We start from the raw sequence: 19,789 nt of genomic DNA, 5'->3' as shown, positions 1-19,789 counted from the left end.
GCCTCTCGAAATCCTCCTTGTTCTTCTCGGCAGCGAAGATCCTATCTTGTGTGTCAGACAGGATACTGTAGTTCTCATAACGACCTCGGCGTGGAGGTCGCTCACCTCCTTGCTCGTTCCTTACTTTCTTGGCAACCTAATCATTAGGATTTAGCCACTGATCTCCTTTATTGTTGTCGCCTTTGCCTCGCTTCTTGTTCTGATTAGCATTTCCACCTTTGTCCTTTTGGTTACTAGGCTTCTTCGGGCTAAAAGTTTCCTCCCATCTAATCTCCTTCGCAGCCCGTTCGTAGAACTCACCCAGGTCCCTTACTAGGGGCTTATAGATGCTCTCATAGAGCTTTCCATCTTTCCGAAGCCCCACGAATATTGTAGTCAGAATACTTTCGTCTGACGGGTTCTCAACATTATTGACCTCACATCTGAACCTTTCTATGTAATCCTTCAAAGATTTGCTGGATCGCTGGAAAATCGTAGCGAGGTGACATGTTGGAGCGAGCTAACTCCGAAGCGATCTATACTGATTAACGAACCTCATTTGACACTCATCCCAAGTATAGATACTGCGAGGAAGGAGACTTTTTAGCCATGTCTAAGATATGTCCCCCAAGGTCGCGGGGAATACTCGGCACTTCACCAGCGAGCTAAAGGTTTGCAGGTCTATTTGGACATTGAAAGCATCCAGATAGTCATATGGGTCTCCATCTCCATTGTACTGGGGGGATGTTGGGGACCTTGAATCTGCGAGGGAGAGGCTCTATTTCGATTTCCCTAGAGAACGGGGTCCTCTCATTGTGGCCTTCCCTTCGATCATGCGCTCCGTGTTGTGCCTCCAACTGTCGGACCCTTTGTAGTAGTTCTTTCACGGTTGGGTTTTGATCCACATATCGTCCAGGGGAGATCGCCGTATGCAAGCGTGTGCCAGGCCCCACCCTTGCGCGCCCACTGCCGCGAATCCTCGCCATGCGCGCGCCCGCCTACCCACCTGCGCTTACTGGAATAAATTCCAGGAAATGTAATCCCCAAGTTTCGATCCCGTGACCACCCATACGCGCGTATGTGCGCGAAGCCAGCTGATCTGTAAAGCCACTTTGTAATATCCTCGCACATATTAATTATAAAGTAATCAAACCACTATTTTTCAGAATTCACTTTACATCCACAAACTCAAGTTTTTGAAATTACACTTAGCCCCAAATTAAATAAAATAAAAAAATTATTTTATTTTTAATTGAATTGAATTAAATTAAATTAATTAATTGAACTCACAAAACACCTAAAAAAGAGTTAACATATTAACTTAATTAATTGAACATAAAATGTTTTAAACCAATTAATTAAATTAAATTAATTAATTGATTAATTAATTTAAAATAAATTAATTAATTGATAAAATTAAAATAAATAAATTATTTAATTGAATTGAATGAAATTAAATAAATTAATTGATATAAATTAATTAATTGATTAAAAATTAAAAAATTAGATTATTTTTTAAAATTTAATTTAATTTAATTTTTAAATTATTAATTTTTTTTAAATTTTTATTTTTATTTTTTTATTACTAAATTTTGCGACGCTTTTCTAAAATTGCCGTGAAATTTAATTTTTAATTTTTTTATTATTGAATTTTGCGAGGGTTTCGACAAAATCGTCGCTAAATTTAATTTTTTTGATTTTTTTTATTATTGAATTTTGCTGCGATTTCGACAAAACTATCGCTAAATTTAATTTTTTTTATTATTGAATTTTGCGGCAGTTTCGACAAAATCGCCGCTAAATTTAATTTTTGATTTTTTTTATTATTAAATTTTGAGACAGTTTCGACAAAACCGCCGCTAAATTTATTTTTTTTGATTTTTTTATTATTGAATTTTGCGGCAATTTCGACAAAACCGTCGCTAAATTTTTTTTTTATTTTTTTATTATTGAATTTTGGGGCAGTTTCGACAAAATCGTCGCTAAATTTAATTTTTGATTTTTTTATTATTGAATTTAATGACTTTTTTGACAAAATCGCCGATAAATTTAATTTTTTTAAATTTTTTATTAATGAATTTGGAGGCGGTTTTGAGAAATCTACTGCTAAATTTAATTTTTTATTTTTTTATTAGTGAGTTTAGAGGCAGTTTTTTAAAATCGCCACTAAATTTAATTTTATAATTTTAATTAATTAATTTTGAGACGATTTTTTGAAATCGGCACAAAATATTGGATAAACTGCCGTAAAAATCATATTTTGCAGCGGTTGAAAAATCGCCCCAAAATACCATGTTTTGCGACGATTTTCAAATTCGCTTCAAAAAACCCTTTTTTTGTAGTGGTGGTGCGACCACCACTTACTTTTGGATGAGTTGGACTTGCGTTTGGGCCAGCGCCCTAATTGCATCCGCGAGCAGGATTGTATTCTCAAGTGCCTCATGACGTTGTTGCTAGGCCTAGATCACCTCAATCCCCAGGACAGGGGTTACAGACTGGCTGGGGACCCATGAGGGGATGCCTAAGGTGGTTCTAACCAATGGGGGAACAAATGCAGTTGCAGCGGTCATGACTGTGCCTCTGACTTGCGGGACTTTCGACGGTTGGCTAGCATAGTCTTCAGGTTGGTTGATCACCACTTCAGAACTCCATGTGTTTCTTCCTCTTGCCATGGCTATCGATCTGAGCAGCCCCTTCCTCTAGCACCAAAATATTGATGTTCAGAATTGGTTGGCCATGATTCGTCGGCTCACACTGATTAAATAAATACGAATGCAAAAAGAAGAAACAAATAGCACAAATAGAAAATGATACGCAAAGAGAGTTTTTTACGTGGTTTAGCCAAAACGGTCCCTACTCCACGACTATTCTCTGATAATTTTGGTAGAATAACAGCATGCAATTGATCATGTCCGTATAATGGTTTTTTGACCCTCTATTTATAGAGTGGGGTGTTTTTCAATTTTATAACTTCTAAATATAGAAGGATAATATCACAGAGACAATTTGTCTTTATCAGTTCCACAAAAGTTGGGAATAGGTCCCGCATTATTAGGGATGCTGTTTGTTCTAGATAAGATAGGTAGGCACCGCCTCCGATTATCACGTGACCTTTTTGTCCTGCGAGCTAATCAGATTGGCCAGCGAGCTAAAGGTCTTGTTGTGAGCTCGCTTACTCTCGTTGTCAGAGCTTGGGTTTCAGCGATCTGTAACCTTGCCGATGTGTCTTCAACCTTAGTCCCATTGGACTTCAGGAAGTTGGGTTAGCTTGCTCGATGGGGTCTAGCCCATAGAAGGTGGTTCAGAAATTACCCATAATAATGTTTATTTAACAAATATGATTTAGTTTTATCCTTAATTATTAATCATTAAATAATTAACTTTTTTTAATGAATTACTGATAAAACAATTTTAGTGAATTTTCAGTGAAGTGGTCACCTATTTATTATAGAGTTAAGATCATCTAAAAAAAAATTATTCTAATCAGAAAATAATTTAAGAATATATTTTTTTAGTTGAGATAAATCTCACTGAAAATTAAATTTGACAACATATTAATCATAATTAAATTTAAAATCTTATTATGATCAAATTAAAAAATTTAATCATAGATAAATTTAAATTTTGAGTTATAATTATAACAGTATTTATATTTAAAAATAAAGTTTAAAGTAAAGTCTTCAAAGAATACAAATTACTTGGCACGGAAGTCCTTAAACGTATCCGTAGCATAAATAGAAAATGTGTGCTAGATTTCGTAGAGTAAATTAATACTGAGATTTGTTCAATTATTTTTATTATTTTATATGCATTGAGGCTGGGTAGACATGGTCACGGTTCATGAACTACCGGTTCCGGTTCATGAACCGCCGGTTCCGGTTCAAGAAATCTTTGAACCTGAACCGAACCGCCCAAGGGCGGTTTGGGACGGTTCGGTTCTGGTTCCGGTTCGTGCCGGTTCGGTCAACGGTTTGGACCGGTTCGGTCAACGGTTTGAGCCGGTTCGGTCAACGGTTCCGGTTCCGGTTCAAACCGAATTTTTTTAATTTTTTTTAAATATTGTTGTATTCAATTTTGGTCCTTGTTCCGTTGTTCGGTTCGGTTTGGTTTCGATTTTTAATTGTTAAATGTAATTGTAAATATAAATATTCTCAACCATATTTTTAATAAAAAAACACTACTAAAAATTGAAGAAATATAAGTAATAATTTCATTAAAAATAATTAAAACAACAAAACAAGTATGTAATACAAGTAATTAATTTTTACAAATGTGAAAAATAAAAAATAAAAAATAGAATTAGACTTAATTTCATTAAAAAATAATTACAACAAAAATGTAATACAAGAAATTAATTTTTACAAATGTGAAAAAAAATAAAATATGGACTTGGATGAGTTGGATCCTACGCATCTTCATTGGAGTCGGAAGTTGCCGTTGTTGAACCATCATTAACCCATTCGTCAAATGATGATGAATGGATAAGATCTTCTTGACGTCGCATGTTAGCTCTTTCCCAATCATCGAGGCAAACTTGAGCTTCCAATGATTCTGGAGCCAATCTTGATCTTCTTTCGTCCAAAATGTTGCCTCCACTACTGAATGTTTGTTCAACGGCTACAGTTGAAGCTGGAACTGCAAGAAGTTGACTTGCAATAATTGCAAGAGTTGGAAAGTCTCCTTGTGCCTTTTCCACCACTCCAAAATTTCAAAATTTAAACCTGTATCATCACCAAACTCAAAAACTGTGGTTAGATAAGTTTCGAGCTCCGAATGTGAGCTCGATCTAGGTTTTTTCCTCCTTTGATCTAAAAATTTATGACCCCATTTCATTGGTTGGGAGGAAGAGGAATGCGAAGCCATGGATGGAAATGATTCTTCACTACTAGGAGCAATAACATATGCTTCATATAATTGATTGCATAAAGTTCTAACCCTAGAAATTATAATATTCACATCAATTTCTTCATTATTTTCTAATCTTAACAACGAATAATAGTTAGACAAACACTCAATTAAACCATCAAATTTACACCTAGGATCAAATACCATAGTAACAAGAGAAATTTCAGGAATAAATTGATAATAACGTAACCATTTTTCTCTCATTTCTAAAACAGCATGACAAATTTCTTCAACATTAATTCCTTCCATTAATACACCGGCCACATTCATTGCTTCTATTAAAAATTGATGTGAAGTTGGTTTATAAACACTACTAAGTGTATGAGTAGCATCATTAAAAATTCGTAAAATATTCAAAATTGAACTACAAACATTCCACATAGTTAGAAAAATAGGATATTGTGGAATATAATTTGCTGCAAAAGAACACAATAAATCATTATATTCAAAAGATTGATTAAGTAATTTAAAAGTTGAGTTCCAACGAGTAGGGACATCTTTTGAAAAACGTTTTGGGGTTTGACCATTGGAGGTGCAAAAATGTGCCCATGCTTTTGCATTTCGAGGGTGTACCCAAATATAAGAAATAACATTTCTAATTGGATCTAAATAAGAATTAAGTGACTTAATACCATCTTGAACACATAAATTTAAAACATGGCATGCACATCTAACATGAAAAAATCTTCCACCAAAATTTGGTTGGCAAATTCTTTTCAATTCATTAATAGAAGCAGTATTAGCCGATGCATTATCAAAAAAAATTGAAAAAATTCTATTAACTAATCTATATTCTTGTAAAATTTGTTGAATTAATCTACAAATATTTTCAGCATTATGACTTTCATCAAAACATCGATACGCAAGAATTCTTTTTTGTAAAACATAATTTTCATCAACCCAATGACAAGTAATACCCATATATGAATGAGTTTGCCAATGATCACTCCAAATATCACTACAAATAGAAACATTAATATTATTGTTTTGAAAATATGTTATCAATTCAATTTTTGAGTTTTTAAACAATTTTAACAAATTCCTTTTCAAAGTATTTCTAGGAATTGATTTAAAACTAGGATTAACAAAGTTTTGACAAAATCGAGTAAAACCTAATTTTTCACCAAAACTAAAAGATAAATGATCAATTGCTACCATTTCAGCTAAACCAGACCTACAATTAGCTTCATTATAATGAAATAATTGAGGAGAGTTTGAAGAGGTAGCAAACCCGGATATTTGTGTTTGATCGCGGCTCAATCCAACCTTGAGCGGGTGCTTTGTTTGCAAATGTCGGGCAAAAGTACCATATCCACCTCCTTGCTTGAATTTGTATACCTGATTACAATAATTACAAGATACATCAAATTTACCATCTCCTTTTGGTGTTTTCTTGAAATGAATATTAAAAATATCAGAAGTAGAAATTTTTCCACCTCCCTTTTGTTGAGTTTCACTCTATTGTGTTTGAAAATTTTGAGCTTCAAACTCAACATTTTCAAAATTTCTACCTTCACTTGCCATTTTTTTGAAAAAAGTATGATAATAAAAAAATATAATAATGATAAAATAATATAGTAACAAGTAATAAATAATTAACAATATAATTGAATAAATTGATAAATAACAAAATGAGAAGATTGAAGAAATTGAAATTGAAATATTAAATGAGAGACAAAATTGAGAGAATAATAGCTTGAGACTTGAGAGAGAGAGAGAGAGAAAGTGTGAAAAATGAGTGGGGGAGGGAGGGGTATATATAGATAGGAATTATAAAATTAAAAAAAAAATTAATAAAATTGGCTTGGGGGGGTGGCAGCCAACGGTCCAATTTTGGACCGTTGGGGGAGGGGGGGCACGGGGGGGGGGGGGGGTTTCCGGTTCCGCGGAACCGGAACCGCGGAACCGGAACCGGCAGTTCCGGTTCCCCGGAACCTTGAACCGGAACCGAACCGAATTTCGTCGGTTCAGTCCGGTTCCGGTTCCGGTTCCGGTTCGACCGGTTTCGGGTCCGGTTCCGGCCGGTCCGGTTCCGGTTCGAACCGCCGGTCCGGTTCAATTTTGGCCATATCTAAGGCTGGGTCTGCATTATTCGTACAAACTATCAAATCAAACTGGTTCAAATTATATTAGGGCTGCATGAAATTTTATTCAAAAGTTTTAATTTTGTGATTTTGATTTGAACGATTAATTATAATTTTAACTATGATTGGAATTTAATTTTAGAGGTGTGTGCGTCCGTTGACGTTGCACATTATTTAATATTTTAAAATATCTGAGTAGACCCTTCATTGACACATGTAAAAACATAAAATATATACAAAGAGAGAATGCGCGGGTAGGGAATAGAGCAACAACCATAACAATAGTGATGACATTGAAGGAGGAACCCAGCTTCTAGGTTCTAGATATCTCCAAATTGACGAAAGAGGAACCCAGCTTTCAGTTTCCAACTTCCAACTTTTGATCATTCCTCAAATTAATCGGATATCTCACCTCAAGTTTGGAGCGAATATGGAAAAAAGATGCAAAATCATTATAGCCTCGTTCTCCTCATTCGTCGTCGTCATTCCATCCCCTACTCATGCCTTTTCTCTGTGTATAAATATATATATATATATTTAACATATACATATATAGCCCTTTTAAAAAAGTCGAACCTTATTGCCATCGCGCACCTGCATCGTCGACGACTACTTGTTGAGCTCACTCAGCGCATCACCGAATAGATTCACATAGTCCTTCAACACTAACTTAGTTGAATCCCACATAAACAAAACAAAAAAACGTTTAGTATCCCACATAAACATGATGATTGATGAGTTACCTCTAAGAGTGAACGAATGACTGAATCACTTTAGGAGTTGACTGATAGTAGAATCGACGTTGAAATCTGCATATTAAAAAAAACAAAATAAATACTAGAGAGAGAGAGAGAGAGAGATCTATTGAACGCAAACTATAAAAACAAAAGATGATTGAATTTAGTTAAGAGAGAAATCGAATTCATAAATTATAGAAATAACATCTACTATACGAAATGGGAGATCACATGGTAGAAACAACTCAAAGACTCAAACTCACTAATGAACTCACCTCTATTGATGTCTGACGGCATAAGGAAATGCGACAAAGGAAGGACGGAAAGAACCAACGATGACGGTAGGGTTTTAGTTACGATTAGTGGGTTAGGGTTTATGTTTCCCCCTCTCTTTCTTGTCAAAATCGAAGACTCTCAAATCCAATGGATGCGTAGCCTATTCTCCACGATAGGGTTCTTTATGTATAGTCAGTTTATAGCATATACAAAATGATGTTATTTTGAGTATCGATTGATTTAGTTTATTCGATTAACCAAATAAGAAAAATCAAATTGACTTTTTAATAATTAAAATTTTACAAAAATATAATCGAATTAATAATCGACCCCAAAATAATCAAATTGAACCAACTGGTTCAACTGATTCGATCTAACTGAACCCCTGCACACCCCCAATTAGGATCGAGTTATGAAACATTTTAAAATTAAATACTTCAATTTACACAGTCTCCTTAAAATAGAAAAGTTAACAGACTTAAAAGATAAAATATGTAGAATTTAAATTTAGGAAAGTAAAAATATGCTTCGATGGATGATTTTATACAATTTATAAAATTCGTTTGAAGTGAATAGGAAAGTTTGATAATGAATCTGAAAGTTTTATTAGATGACCATAGATTTAGTTTCAATGTATAAATGTATAATGCAAAATGTTACCTGGCTAAATATCAACGTGTCATGGATAAAATATTTAAAAAATTAATGACTATGGATGACAAACTAGTTGGGTCACAAGCTATCCAGCTAGGCCTGGCAATATTAGGTTGTACGAACGGCGAATACTATTGGGCCGAGCCTGACACAACCTGGTAGTCGTGGGGTATCGGCCCATCAAGTGACAACTGGATAAGGTTGGGTCGCGCTAAGTTCTAGACCTATTGAAGAATCGAAGGGCTGTTTATTTGTTAAAAACAAAAATAGATTAGTTTCTTAAAAAAAAAATATCTTTAAAGAAATAAAAAATAAAAAATTGTATCTAAAACATTTTTTTTTCCAAATTAAAGAAAAGTAATAAGAAAAGTAGTGGTTTCATTTAAACATGCTTCAAACATCTAAACATTACTGATTTAATGGTGTCAAGTATGTACCAAATTGTAATTTTAATTTAATTATGGGTAATATTAATTATTTAGTTAGACAACAATAAGTAAATTTTGTTTTTAAGATTCAAATAATTTGATTGATTGAAGCTAAATGAATCGTATTTTAAAATATTTAATTAACCGAGTAGATTGTTTGAATGCCGAAAATAAAGTATAATGAATGTATTTTACTCTCACATGAAATGGGCTTTCTTGAGAACTAATCTATTATCTTAATTTTATCTATTTCTCATTATTCTTTGATTAATCATTTAGCACACCTCTTCTCCATTCATCTCAAAAATTTTATTTTGTGATTGTTCATTTCATAAATTCATGGGGCGATCCATCATAATCCTTAGACCCACCAATCAAATGGGTCACCCAATTTATCTAATTATGTTAGCCCGATTACAAGTTGGGCTTAAATTTCATTTAGCCATTGTATGTGGTATTTGGATTATTATGACCACATTGAATACTAAAACCATATAACAGTCCCGACAAATTTGGACCTCTTTTATAATTCATAAAACATGTAAGCCTCTCTTGAAATTGGATTTTCATCTTCAATAACCTTAATCACATAGTAGTTAAGGTATAAAATGACCATTATTTGTCCCTTTTATTTCATTTCTCGTGTCTTAATAGATTTCAATTAACCCAATTATTTTTGCTAAAAAAAATTATATAAAAAAAGTCTAAATTTTTATTTTATTTTCTAATATTTGATTTTTATGTAAAATAAAATAATATTTTTTATTTTTTGACATAAAAAATATTTTCCAAAAAGTAGCTATATGTATATATATGTAATAGGGGCATCGCTCCACCTTATATACGTCTAAGTTAAAAAATATATTGAATATTTAATTTTTTAGTTTTTTATAGAATATTTTTATAAAGATGAGTTTGCGTGTAATGATATAATAATTAATTTTAAATAGATATTATTTTACATGTAAAAGGTTATGAGTTGAAATATTGTTTATATAAATATATATATAACATAAAATATTTAAAAAATACTTTAAAAAATAATTTTTTGGCTAGTCTTTATTACTGAAGTAGTGTGTTTGTATAAAAGAATAGATAGATGTACGTGTACACAAAAAATTTTCATATAATAATATTTTTATATTTTTTGTTATTTAAATATAAAAAAATGAATAAAAACATTCTTTTTTTCAAGAGTCTTTTATTTTGTGTGTTGTTGTCAAAATACAATAATTAAGATTTATTATGTGGGATTGATTGTTAGATATCTGTGTTTGGCCCCAGGCGACGGTGCTCGTTGGGAGGAAAGTTGGCTTCGGGAAGGAAGTTTCTAGGAGAAAGGAGAAGATTCCAAGAAGAATGAACCTTCAAGGGAGAGTAAGATGACCTGGGAAAGACGGCTAGCCTAGGAAAGAGGTTGTGCTTGGGAAGAATGGCTGGCCCGAGAAGGATGACTAGCTCGGGAAGGATGACTTATGGCTCCCAGGAAGAAAGCTACTTGTTCCTGGTAGCTTTGTGGTTAAAGAAGGGTGATTGAACCAAGAAGTATGACTGTCTAGAAAGGATTAGCAATTCGGGCTAGTGGCTTTTGGGAAGGATGCTGAGTGTTTTGGGAAAGAGGCTTCGTTCTGGCAAGTTGTGATCACGAACAACAGTTAGAAGGCCAGCAGGGATTCCTTATCCGCAAACACTTTCCGATGCTTAAGTCAGTATCAAACAAAAATTAATGTAGAATGTATGCATTGAATGAGTATGAATATTATCGAAAATGGAAGTCCCTTTCTCTGTCCTGTGGATGGGTATTTATAGGCGTGATTCTCGAAGATCTCGAAGGGACACATGTCCTGAATCCCCAAGACTTTGGATGGCCACGTATCTTGCATCCCTAAGAACCTGGAGGGTTCGAGAGGAAAAGACTACCTGGGAAGGCATCCTCAGAAACTCGGAGGGTTTGGGAAGAAAGGCTACCCTCAGAGAGAAGGGCCTACCCGGGAATGAATAACATGTTTGGGAAGGAATGCCTTCTCGGGAAGAAAGGCTATGCCCTGGAAAGAATGCCTTCCCGGGAAGAAAGGCTATGCCCGGGAAGAATAGTTGTTCAAGAAGAAATGCCTTGCCTTGGAAGAATAACTATCCAGGAAGAAACGCCTTGCTCGAGAAGGATAGTAGTTCGAGAAGAAACGCCTTGCCTGGGAAGAATAGTCGTCCGTGAAGAAACATTGGCTAGGAAAACGATTTCTTTGCCTCATTTACTCTATGATAAAAAAATTTCGTCCACCCTTAAATGGGATGGTACAACAATTGCCCCTCAGTCTTCTGTTTTACCTTTGGGTGAAATGGAAAAATAGATTTTCAACATTTTTTTCTTTATTCATTTTTCCTTATTGTAGGATGATGATCTTATTCTCTCCTCGTTGCCTGGCTGTAAGCAAGGCAATGGTTCTTTTGTGCTTACCCCGTTGCTGAGCCATAGGTAGAGCAACATGCCTTTTACATTTTACAATGTTATTGGGCTGTTAGCGAGACAACGAGTCTTTAGAGCTTATCATGTTGCCGAACCATAGGTAGGGCAATGGGCCTTTAGAGTTTACTACGTTGTAGGGCCATAGGCAGGGCAATAGGTCTTTAAAGTTTACCGGGTTTCCAGGCCACATGCAAGGTAATGGGCCTTTAGAGTTTACCGCATTGTCGGGTTGTAGGCAGGGCAATAGGCCTTTTGTGCTTACCACGTTGCTAGGCCATAGGTAGGTCAACGAGCTTTTTGTGCTTATGGCGTTGCCGAACTATAGGCAAGGTAACGAGCCCTTAGAGTTTACTGTGTTGCCGAGCCATAGGTAGGGTAACAGGCTTTTTTTTGTTTACCATGTTGTTGGGCCCTAGGCAGGGTAACGAACCTTTAGAGTTTACTGCGTTGCAGGGCCATAGGTAGGGCAACGAGCCTTTTGTTCTTACTACGTCACCGGGTCGTAAATAGGGTAATGGACCTTTAGAGTTTACTACGTTACCAGGCCATAGCCAAGGCAATGGGCCTTTAGAGTTTACCGTGTTGCTAAGAAGTTAGCGGGACAACAGGCTTTTAGAGTTTACCACGTTGTCGGGACATAGGTAGGGCAATAGGCCTTTTGTGCTTATTGCATCATTGGGTCGTAGGCAAGGCAATAGGCCTTTAGTGTTTACCGCATTGTCAGGCCATAGGTAGGGTAACAGGCCTTTAGTGTGATCTTTCCTTTGTCCTGAGAAATGAAACAATTAGATTACAATGGGCAAATAATGATAATGTATTATATGAGAGAGTACAAGCATTTCTTTTTTGACGTGGTTCAACCAAATGTACCTATGTCCATGGTCCCATCTTGGGCACATATCATTAACAATTGTCATGCATGTAACTCATATGAAGGAAACAATACAATTTTTAGATTTATGGACAATCAGTCTTGCATAGCCTACTTAGTAATAAATAAAGTCTCTTCACCCTTCTTCCTTTTTGTGGATGTAGCAAGTGCATGCCTTTTGCTGATCACCTCGAACTTGTCCCACACCCAGAAGTGTAAGAAACTTCATCAACAAATAGTAGGAGGAGACTACAACCCTCATATCATTGAGTAGAGAGCGACCTACAATCACATTGTATGCAACTGAGGTGGCCTTAACCACTATAAAGTTGGCTTGTCACGTTATGCTTCGAGGATCAAAGCCCAGTGTGATTGGAAATTGAATTGACCCAGCCATCGAGATGGTCTCCCTAGTGAAACTGTATAGAAGAGAGGAAACCTTTTTTAGTTGGTCATGGACAATTCACATATGTTCGAAGCAATTCCAATAAATAAGGTTGATTGAATTACTATTGTCTACTAGAATCCTTTTGATGGGATGTTTTGCAATGATGGATGAGATTACCATCAAATTATCATGCTGGATGATTACATCTCCCTTGTCAGCTGGTGTGAAAGTAATTGGCTCTTCATTGTCTCTAGTTTCCACTACCGAGTTAACTTGGTAGGCCAGATGGGTATAGGCCTTTCGGGAAAAGGAGCTGTCACCAGCCAAGGTTTTTCCACTTGAAATGATGTGTAGCACCTGGGGTGTTGGTTCATTATCCAGGGGGGATTCTGTCTATAGTCACTCCTTTTCTCTTGCTGTCTCAAATCATACCTCTTTTGTTCTTCAAGCCTCTTTTCCCTTCTGTGTGGCTCCTTGTCGTTCCCCTCTTCTTCTCGTATATATATTTGTAAGTATCATTCTCGGATAAGCATCTTAATTTGATTTTTCAATTCTTGACATTAATCGGTGGAATGGCCACGAGTTCTATGGTATCTACAATATTCATCTCAGTTTTTTCTTATAGGCTGATCAACCCTTTTGGGGAGCCTGATGAGTCTCGTCTCCTTTTTTGCCTCCAGTATGGCTGTCGGCGGTTGGGTGAGATGTGAATAGTGATTAAATTGGGGCCTAACATTATCCAACCTTTGGGCCCTCTCTTGTGTTCGATTATGGTCTTCTTTAAAGTATTGATCCTTTTTTTTTTTTCACTCTCTGTCTTTATCTATTCCTAGAATCTTCATGACCTTCGTGTGGAGGATGTATTTATTTGCCCTAACAAACAAATCTACCAGGGACTTTGGCGGATCCATCCATAACGACTCTTACAGGGAAGCTAATCGTGTCCCCTATAACATAACAGATATTGCCATTTCCACAAGCAAATCACAGATCTCGAGGGTGGCATTACGGAACTTGTCCACAAACTGGCTAAGAGTCTCTTTGCCCCATTATCGAATACTGAAGAGGTATGTTGCATTTTTATTTTTTTGACTACTAATAGCGAATGCTTTGGTGAATTCTCTCGTTAGCTGCCTGAATAAGGAGATAGATGCTTCTGGTAAGCTATTGAACCAAATTCGGGCATGTCTTCTCAAAGTCAGCGAGAATGACCTACACATAATTCCATTATCCCAACCATAGAGCACCATCAAGGACTCGTAATTTTGTATGTGATCGCCAGGATCATCTTTGCTGTCATAAGAAGTGATTTGTGACATTTTGAATTTTCTCGACAATGGTTTTTCCAATATGTTCTCAATGAACGGGTACCTCATTCTTAGTTATTCTTCCACAATTAGGATCAATCTTTTCTTCTCAAGTACTTCTTCAACCACCCTTTTTATATCGTCTTGCATACTCATTGAGGTGTGATTATCTACTCCCTATTTCTTGGCGTCGAACCCCTACTGAAGCTTTGTTTATCTCCTCGTTGATTCTGCTCCTGCTCCCAATCTTGCTGTGGAGGGGCATTAGTTCCTTATAGGAGTTTTGACGGATTCCCTTAGTGAAGAGAAGACCAAGAGTGAGTGTCAAGTGTGGCTTCTTGATAGGAACTAATTTCCTTATCTTGTGGCTAGGCTTTCCTTGGTGGCGTGGTCTCTGGTACAACTCTCATCAGTGTTGCAGGTAATGTCACATGGGGGACTATGTTTTGAAGGATCCCCACTATGTCTCATAACGCTTGCATTCCTTCAATATGGTGTTTCTGCAGTGCCTAATATTCTTCCCAAGAGACTGTGGGATGAGCCTACTATGAAGTGTTGGGTTGACACAACGCCCATACTGATTAACTTCAAATAGAGGTTGGAAGCTGGTGGAGGCGGTTGAGCCACCATCTGTTGTGGTGACCCTACTACCTGAGATCCTACGACCAGGGAATTCAAGAGAAAGTCTCCAAAAAGATTGATACAAATATAAACTTAAATAGAAACATTCACAAACTTTCCTCATTCAACAACAGAAGCAAAATAAACAATATTGAAATCACATCTCATTTAACATTCACATTATGGCTTAACCACCCATCATTCTCCAAAAAGTGACACAAAATTTGGCATAACAAAATAAGACTCTTTTCTCCTGCACTAAAATAAAACGAAAAAGAAAATATCCCTAAAGATTTTTTAGTTAGGAAGGCTTTGTACACAATCTACCCAATAAAGGATCAAGATTTACTAGCCTCTCCCTTATCTATAGCTTTTCTCTTACCTAGAATGATACAAAAGCAAGTATGAGCCACAAAACTCAACAAGTATAATTTGAAAGGAACATGAAGCAATAGGAATCAACGCAATATCGAATAATTGAATACATTAAGTGCACTCATGTTATGCTTCACCATATCATATAAAAGGCATACTGCATATATGCTCACATACGGCTCTTGGGCTCACATAAGTACTCTAAACAAAGCTGAGAAATATATTTCTCTATTTCTTAAGATTACACGTTAATTCCCCTTTTCTCTTTATAGAGGAAGAACATAATACAAAAGTAAAATAACAAAAAAGGAAAGAAGAATATACACAAAATATACATAGCTTCTAAGATATACATAGAATATTCTATATTCAAAATACTTCTATTTCTACACTCCCCCTCAAGCTGGCTTGAAGATATCTTCCATGGCAAGCTTGCTCATAAGTTTCTCAAACTAAGTTATGTGTAATCCTTATGTAAGAATATCAGCCACTTGGTCAACTGTTGGAATGTAGGGTATACAAATTACTCCATTATTAATTTTTTCCTTAATAAAGTGTTTATCCACCTCTACATGCTTCGTCCTATCATGGAGAACTGGATTATGAGCAATAGAGATTGCAGTTTTTATTATCACAATAAACTTTAGCTGGTAGGGAAGTGGAGACCCTCAAGTCTGATAAAAGCCTTTTTATCCACAAGACCTCACAAATGCCATGGCAACTGCACGAAATTTGGCTTCAGCACTTGTAATACGCGAGAAATTTTAAATGACTCAAGGGTAATTTATCTTGGGGCAAAAATGGAATTTAAGGATAAATGAAGGGTATAACGGTAATTTATTACTGTATAGATGACGAATCAACTGCCGAGAATGCCCTGGAGCTGAGATGCCAAAGGAAAATGGCGTGGTATTAATGAGCACCTCGAGATAGGATTTATGGTGCCGAAAGAAATCAGATCGGGAATAATTTTCGGTACAGCTAAAATACAGCTGCCAATTAGGATGCAATACCGAATTATTATAGACGACTTCCGGGAAGTCAATGGAAGCTTGAGGGGGCTTCGTTTTTTCATAAGGAATAACCCTTTAGTGGTTTCATGAAGAAACAAAGAGGTTTAGGGCCAAAACGAAGATTCGGGACTAAGTGCAGTTTTTTGAAATTTCTAGAGGGAGGCCGAAACGATATTTTTTCGGAATCCTCAGGGATCAAATTGATGTTTTAGGACTTGAGGGTCTTGAAAGCAATATTGGAAAGTTTAGGGGCTAAGAGAAAAAGGTCAAAAAGTAAAGGCCAAAAGTTGAGGGGCCAAAGTGCAAAAAATAAAACAAAGCTAGCAAAGGGAGACTGTCTAGCACATGGCCGATTTTGGCCATCCAAAGCACTGGTCTAGCATGGGGGGTAGTCAGGGATCACGTAGGTGTGATCATTAGCTGATAAAGGCCACCGCAGTGGCCGAAAATTAAAGAAAAAACTGACCAGAAAACTGGCTAGAATTATCGCGCCTACAAATGGCCATATGGGTCGATAGTGGCTGTTCCAGGCTGATCTAGGGGAGGTGGAGACTCTTAAGGGGATGGGTCAAGTGGCCAAAAGGGTTTCGAAGCTCGATTTCGCCTATAAATAGGCATTCAAAGTGACCGAAAGTTGGGAAAAATGGAGCTTCAAATCGGGCACTATATCGAACGAATTGAGCCTCCAAAATAAGGGGCTTTTGAAGCCTATGAAATATAGATAATTTCTGGTAAGTTTCATGCATTTTTATTAAGGTTTGATGGCTGTTCGAGGGTCGCCGGAAAATGGAGATAGTCCACCTGGCCGAGCATTCAAACGGCCGGTTGGCCGTGCTTCGATGCTCCTTTTAGGTCGTGGACTATGCTAAATGGATCGATTGAAGAAGGGCTTTCGAGGGGTATCGGAATCCAGCATCGCCGGCATCGAAGAAGATAACCGGCGCGTGGCGAACACGCGCGGCTTTTCACGCTCGAGCGCGTGGACCAACTTCCTTGAGCACATGAGGGCGCGTCCCTGTATGGAAAATCATGAGAAAAATCCCTAAATTCCTATAATTTCGTGATCTTGAAGTGTGTGCAATTAGTTTTGGATTTGGAGTTTCTATTGTCTCGATTTTAGCACCAAAGAGCCTCATTTTGCGTGAAAACGCACCATCCGGGTAAGTCCAGTATTTTTCCCTTTAAGTTTATAACCTATAATGAATTGTTGTGAAATTAGATTTGAGAAAATAGTCTCAAGGTATTTATTGGAATTTTCAGAAAGGAAAAATGAAAGAAAATGGAGGAAAAATGAAATAAATGGAATATTGAGGATATTTAGTGATTAAATATTATTTTATGATTGAGGTGATCGAGATGATGTGATTGGTGCAACTTTTGAGAGTTGGCACGAGAATCGAGGTCGAGCCCGCATATCGAGGCGACGCACGCTTTTCAAGGTGTCTTGATCTTTAGGGCAAAGGCGAGTTTTCCTATCCTACATGATATGATTGTTTATTATGCATGATATTTATGAAAGATATGATTGCTTATATATGCATAATATTTACGAAAGATATGATTCATTTTGTCATATTGCATGGCACGATATTATTGTCACGTTGATATTTGTGCGTGGGAATGGGATGTCACCCCCAGAGTGTAGTCGTAATTCCCCTAGGGCAATGATGGAATAACGTTAGGCTTATCTTGTAGAGGTTCGGGATTTGCCTAGGATTTCGTGCTAGGCTGGTGGGCCTGGAAAGTTACATTAAGGACAAATGTTGTTCATGTTATTGCATCATGCATTTGTATATATATGTTTTGGACCCTCACTAGAAGTTTGATCTTCTAATGGGTTATGCCCCTGGAACATTCAACGTTCCAGTTTAGACTTGCAGCTTAGGCAAGGAGCAGGTTGAGATGAGACGGCACGTGATGGCGTGGCCGATGGATTTTGCGAGCTGATTGGGATATGTTTTAGTTTATGCTTTATTGATGATTAGTCTTGTTAGAATGTTTATGGAATCTCCATGTATTTTATATTTGAGAATATGATGTTGTAACGACCCGTTAGTGGGTCTAGGTGTTATGGGTATTTTAGTTTGCACATTAGAGTTGTTGCCTTTATTAATTAATTGTTAAAAATATTATATGAGTTGGTAATGGGGTAAATTAATGAAAATAATATTTGGTGTGAAAAAGTCTCAAAGTTGTGGGCTAAATGGGTTTGGGCCTTATTTGAATTAGACCATTGATAAATAATTAAATCTTAAGTGTAAATGAATTAGGTTGAACCCAAATCTCAAGAAAAGTCCATTGGGCCTTAATTGGATTGGGCCATATATTTTGACTTGGGCTTGGGCCATGGGCATAGAGAATGGTATCTTAATTAAAAAGAAAAAAAGATTAAGAAAATGGTAAAATGACCAAAATGGGTAAGAGATATGTGAATTGTGTGTGTTAGTATGAAGGGTAAATTAGAGAAAATTAAAAGGGAGATGGATTGAAAGGAGTTGGGAGACAAGTCTCCCACATTTTTTTTCCTCCTTTTCTTTCTTCTTACTTTCTTGTTCCCTTCTTCTTCTCCCTCTCCCGATTGTCTCTTCTTCCTCTATTGTTCTTCTTCATTGAAGCTTTAAGTGGAGACTATGGAATTTTCAATTTCAAGGAGTGTCTTCATCTCTTTGGATTTGCAACCATCTAAGGCAAGTTCCCTTCCTTCTTGTTTCATACGCAAGATCTTCTTCTTCTTCTTCTTCTCCTTATGATTGTGTAAGTTTTTCTTCTCTTGTTTATCTTTTGATGCAAGTTCTTCAATCTTGTTTCCATCTTAGAAGGCTTGTTTCCTTCATTTTTAAGTTGTTGCTCTTAAATTCTTATTCTCGGATTCACTGACCATGTTATGTTCTTTGGTCTATAACTCCTTGTGTTTATATCCAAATTGAGATCCATTTGTTGGGTTGTAAACTAGACATCTTAAGCTTCATTTTAGACACAAGAATCGAATTTTTTGACTAAGATTTGATCATGTTATAGCCTTGTAAATCCCTGCTAAGATCTGGAAATTTTACTGCTTTCGAGTAAACTGACCTTGTTGTACTCTTTAGGGTATAACTCTCTGTGATTATATCTGATTCAAGATCCGTTTGTTTCTATATAAACTAGACTTGATAATCTTCATTTGGTAAATTTTTTAGAATTTTTGGCTGTGTTTTGAGCCTACAGTATCCTTGTAAATTCTTGCCCAGAATCTGGAAATTTTCTGCTCTGTTTTTGAATAATCTGTTCTTGCTTCGGTTTTGGGGGTATAATGCTCTGTGGTTATATCCAAATTGTGATCCATTTATTTTTTTATATAAAATAGACTTCATGGGCTTCGATTCGGTATAAGATTTGAAATTTTTGGTTATGATTTGTACCCATAACAACCTTGTTGAATTCTATGTAGAATTCTGTAAATTACTGTTACAAATTCTGCCTTGTTTCGGTTTTTGTGGAATATCTCCTTGTGGTTATTTCCGATTTCAAATCCAGTTGATGTTCCAGAAACTAGACTCATTAGGCTTTGATTTGGTATATTGTTTGTGGTATTTGACCAAATATTGAGCCCAGATTGGATTTTTGAAAATATGCTTGAAATCTGGAAATTTCTGAAATATGTTGTTATTCAACTCTTCCTATGTAGTCTATCCTTCCTACGTTTAA

The sequence above is a fragment of the Diospyros lotus genome, chromosome 12 (assembly GCF_014633365.1).
Source record: "Diospyros lotus cultivar Yz01 chromosome 12, ASM1463336v1, whole genome shotgun sequence".
In the NCBI taxonomy this organism is placed as follows: Eukaryota; Viridiplantae; Streptophyta; class Magnoliopsida; order Ericales; family Ebenaceae; genus Diospyros; species Diospyros lotus.
Note: the sequence above shows the minus strand (reverse complement) of the source record.